Source organism: Chiloscyllium plagiosum, chromosome 13 (assembly GCF_004010195.1).
Source record: "Chiloscyllium plagiosum isolate BGI_BamShark_2017 chromosome 13, ASM401019v2, whole genome shotgun sequence".
Lineage (NCBI taxonomy): Eukaryota > Metazoa > Chordata > Chondrichthyes > Orectolobiformes > Hemiscylliidae > Chiloscyllium > Chiloscyllium plagiosum.
Genome location: NC_057722.1, coordinates 36,728,686 through 36,733,737, shown reverse-complemented (window position 1 = coordinate 36,733,737; position 5,052 = coordinate 36,728,686). Strand labels below are relative to the sequence as shown.

Sequence of the window (5,052 nt, the reverse complement as noted above, 5' to 3'; positions counted from 1 at the left end):
GTTCTGCCATTCACTGTATAATTTCCATCTCTACCTTCCAAAATGCATCACCTCCCATTTTGACCAGATTAAACTCCATCTGCCATTTTTCTGCCCATTCCTCCAACTGATCTATATCCTGCTGTATCCTCTGACAATCCTCCTTACTATCTGCAACTCCACCTATCTTTGTATTGTTTACAAACTTGCTAATTAGACCAGCCACGTTTTACTCAATCATTTACGTAGACTGCTGAGAAGGAATTTCTCTGTTGCAATTAGCAAAGTTTGCCATGGGATGACGCTTGGGTATTATACTCTACTAATCAAAATGGTGAAGCAGCAGCTAACATTCATCATTTGAAGTAATGATTGAAAAGCAATGATGTAACTGCTTTAAAGATTGTAAACAAATGCTTTTGCAGTTATATAAGTGTGAACACCACCAGGTGGAGCAATGAGTACACATACACAGGAACACAGTATTACTAAACAACGTCACTACAGTCTGGATTAGTGGTGCTGGAAGAGCACAGCAGTTCAGGCAGCATCCAAGGAGCAGCGAAATCAACGTTTCGGGCAAAAGCCCTTCATCAGGAATAAAGGCAGTGAGCCTGAAGCGTGGAGAGACAAGCTAGAGGAGCTTGGCTTATCTCTCCACGCTTCAGGCTCACTGCCTTTATTCCTGATGAAGGGCTTTTGCCCGAAACGTCGATTTCGCTGCTCCTTGGATGCTGCCTGACTGCTGTGCTCTTCCAGCACCACTGATCCAGAAGCCTATCATACGGCCCATCGAGGACACACAACCCTCCGAAAAGCGTCCCATTCGGACCCACTCCTCGATCCTATCCCTATAACCCTGCATTTCCCATAAGCAATCCAACTAATGTGCATATTTTGGACTATGAAACCTGAGCATCCAATGAGGAAACTCCACATAGGTAGTCGCCCGAGGGTGGAAGCGAACCGGGATCCGTGGTGCTGAGGCAGCAGTGCTAACTACTGAGCCAACATGCCGCGCCACTGGAGATGCTTTGTGACTATTAAAGCTATTTTCTGAACCTTCGATTGCATTTATAAGTTTACCAATAGGATTTCTAAATACTTTTAAAAACTACAAGTATCAAGTGAAACCAAATTTTAATAAATCCCAAGAATAAATCCGGTAGCAATACGAAAACTACTCCACAACTTCAACTTAATATTTTGCAATAGTATTCTGAGTTTAAATCTCATGCTTGTTGCCTGCAGTTAAGTAGCATTGTTCAATGGAGAGTAGTCATAGAATTGGACCGAATTCTAAAGCATATGCATTAGAATAAATAACTCGCCGAGATCAGTGATATAATAAAGCTTTTAAATACGAGCGTCGATTTTATGGTCTAAAACATTGTCCCGATTTTTACATCGAGCAATAGAACAATTTCTATCACTTTTAATAAAGACATTTACGATCAATTGAAGTCGACTAACAACATTTAACACTTTCTCGAAAAATAATGAGCTACTCATTAATCCATGGTCGATCAACTTATTTTCTTTGGCGTTATCGGCGAAAACGCTAGTATTTTAATGTATTCTGTGACAGCACAGATTGATATTACCCAAGAACACTAAAGCAGTATTTTTGCTTTGGGAGCTTTAAAGACGAAAGAAATTTAGTTTTGATATATCTTAAAATGACAAAACATGTACTTTTGGTGTATCTTTACTGGATTTTAAAAGATATGTACATTCAGTTAAGGAGAGCTACCAGATACCCTGTTTTCTTGCAAAAAATGCCATATTTCACAGCAATCAGAACATCAGGAGTATTGGTTTTGTTGTTGATAACAAATGTTTACGTAGCTCTTTTAAAGCTATGTAAACGTTTGTTATTTCCAAACCAAAATACTGAACATAATGGAAATTCATATCAAACAACATGCAAATCTAAAATAAGGTAGAATTAAAACTACATTAGTCCGTAATTTGATTTTGTACAATTATTCTGGAGATCAGATGAATTTCTGACATCATGCCCTACTTAGGTATTTAATGAAAGCTCAACTCCTTAATTATGTGTCAATTAATATCAAGTAATTTGTACGGTTTATCTTAATTAAAGCTGCTGAAAATTGTTTTCGTTCTGCCAATGATACACTCAAAAGCTTTTCTACAATTTATACTGAATAACAAAAATATTTGATCAATCAGTATAAGACACTGACATTACAAACCAACGTATAAGATAAAAGCACAAAAAATGACATTTTAACATTTTTGAGTCGAAAATGCAACACTTGACAACCGTTTTCTGTAAACAAGCGTTTCCGATCACATAGCCCCTACATCAATTTTTAAAAGTATTGTAAATAATATTGTATCTATTGGATATTATCCGTATGCCACGTATGCTCAAAATTATAAACCAAAATTATTTACCAGTACCAAAGCTCCAAGCTACAATCCCTGCGCTTACCAAACGGTTGGCATTTGTTAGCTATTCACGTACACGATTAAAAAAAACATGCGATTTGAAGAATCGTTCTTGCTTTTCCCCTTCTCACCCCAATCGACGACACGATGCATTCGGCGATTTCAGATGCGAAACGATCCCGCTTACTGCTGTTGAGAGGCTACATACCAACATTTCTCCAATTTGTAATAGTTTCCCCATCCACCACCATTAAAACCCAGCAATCGTACAACTATCTCGGCGGGGTAATCCTAACCACAACAATTCAGATTCCGGTAAACCTCATTTTTGCTGACTTCCCCAGAGGTTTCCATCTTCAACATAGAAGATCCGAAAGAAATTAAGACATTTGCGCTGTAAACCTTTCACAGATCGGATGCATTTCGCTAAGAGCCTCGAGATCTGTTTTTCGTGATGAGCTTTTTGACACAGGTTTTCCCGTTCGGCTGCACTTCAAAACGGCACACAGATTCACCTAGCGGCAACTGAATAACTTGCACCTTCCTACTCTGCCATTTTCTATTTTACCTTCGTGTTTTTTTGCAGCACCATACTGGAATCTTGGTGATCTTCTTTGAATCATTAGATCTAAAAACACGTGGTTTGTCTTTTTAAAAGATACAGCCCGCCCTGAAAATTGAGACGCAAACTTTTTTTGAATAAAAAAGACACAAAATGCACTGAGACTATTAAATGGCGGAGTAATTCAATGGGCCGAATGGCCTGCACTTGTTGCTAACTTGGATATATGGGAGTTGGGGCTAAAAAGTGGTATTCCACACTCGGCGACAAGTAGCAGATTGAATAGATCAGTCCACAGTTTGATATATAGCCAGTAAAATGAATGTACAAGCAGGGTTTAGGTAAGTCAAACTGATACTTTCGGTCTATGGTTATTTAAAGATGCAATGTGAACTTCAATTTGTATGTGAAGGAGGATTAAGGGGCTAATTTTAACATAAGTTAGTTATATCAAATTAAGTGAATGGAAGCAAAAATTGGCTGTGTGAAACTTTATCTAATCAAAACCTGTCAATCTCATGGTAGGGTGGGTTATATTAACATTATGTCCCAAATCTTTGAATATATGGGAGAGGAGTGAAGATTAATGACAATGAAATTAATAAACTTGGTAATTAGAGAAGGAGGTATCTTAGTATATAGAGCCAAATTCAAAGAGCAGGAAAATTACCCAACTTAGTAAGAAAATAGAAAGGAGGAGAGCATTTGGTGAAACTGATGTGATTATAAGAAATGTGCAAAGTTTTAGAAATAAAGGTAGAACTGAGGCCTAGTGACATTTTCAAATTGTTGACCATCTTTCAGAGAAGGATTGACATTTATCTGTTGCTATTTTTAAGTGTTCTTTTTTTTTAAATGACAGGATTAAAGCTGGCTAAAACATAAGGGAGCTGATTATAGAAGGCATTTTGCAAAACGTAAGGATAATAAAAGGGCTCTTGTGACAGAGTGATGGCCTGACCTATGGGCCAAATGGATGGGTTTGAGTCCCATGTATACCCCAGGCATATGTCATAATGTGCCTGAACAGACTGATTAAAAATATCCACAAATGTAGAGGGGAAGTCTCTCAAATATGATTTTGCAAATCTTGTGACACAGTGATAGCACCCTCCTTCTGTATCAGAAGGTCCGGATTCAATTTCCACCTGCTTTGGAGAAGTGTCATAAAATGTCTAAAATAAATGGTTGGTTAACTAATAATGACTATTGCTTTTAGGGTTCTTGTGGCTAGTGGTGGTGACACTAACTCTTGAGCCATAAGCCTTGGGTTCAAGTCCTACCTGACTGGAAGTATCTCATATGTCTGAACAGATTAGTTAACAATAGCTGAATATATTCAGAAAACTGTTTCCCTACTTCATTAACCTGAGTGAAGGGAATTCTCGGTTAGTACAGTGAGATGGAAAGTGGTTAGGTGAAGCATAGTGCGTGGGAAATCATGTCTCACAAACGTGATTGAGTTTTCTGAGGAAGTAACAAAGAGCAGTAGATGTGATCTATATGGACTTCCGTAAGGCGTTCGACAAGGAGCCCCATGTGAGATTGATTAGCAAGGTTAGATCTCACGGAATTCAGGGAAAACTAGCCACTTGGATACAGAACTGGCTCAAAGGTAGAAAACAGAGGCTGGTGGTGGAGGGTAGTTTTTCTGTGGCCTGTGACCAGTGGAGTGCCACAAGGATCGGTGCTGGGTCCTCTACGTTTTGTCATTTACATAAATGATTTGGATGTGAGCATAAGAGGTACAGTTAGTAAGTTTTCAGATGATACCAAATTGTGAGGTGTAATGGACAGCGAAGAGGGTTACCTCAGATTACAATAGGATATTGACCCGATGGGCAGAGAAATGGCAGGTGGAGTTTAATTCAGATAAATGCGAGGTGCTGCATTTTGGGAAAGCAAATCCTAGCAGGACTTATACACTTAGTGGTAAGGTCCTAGGGAGTGTTGCTGAACAAAGAGGCCCTGGAGTGCAGGTTCATAGCTCCTTGAAAGTGGAGTCGCAGGTAGATAGGATAGTGAAGAAGGCGTTTGGTATGCTTTCCTTTATTGGTCAGAGTATTGAGTACAGGAGTTGGGAGGTCATGTTG

General features: G+C 38.9%; 1 protein-coding gene across 8 annotated transcripts in view; it reads right to left on the bottom strand.

Annotated features, from left to right (window-relative positions):
• nlgn1 (neuroligin 1) overlaps positions 1-5,052 on the bottom strand; it is a 666,539-nt gene that overhangs the window by 597,485 nt on the left and 64,002 nt on the right. For 6 of the 8 annotated variants that reach the window (XM_043702212.1, XM_043702213.1, XM_043702214.1 and 3 more), the window contains exon 1: positions 2,529-2,868. The exons of 1 other annotated variant lie outside the window; for it this stretch is intronic. The gene's annotated coding sequence lies outside the window, so the exon portion shown is untranslated. Of the gene's footprint in view, positions 1-2,528; positions 2,869-5,052 lie in introns of those variants that run through there. One more of the 8 variants, XM_043702218.1, reaches the window with a different exon arrangement.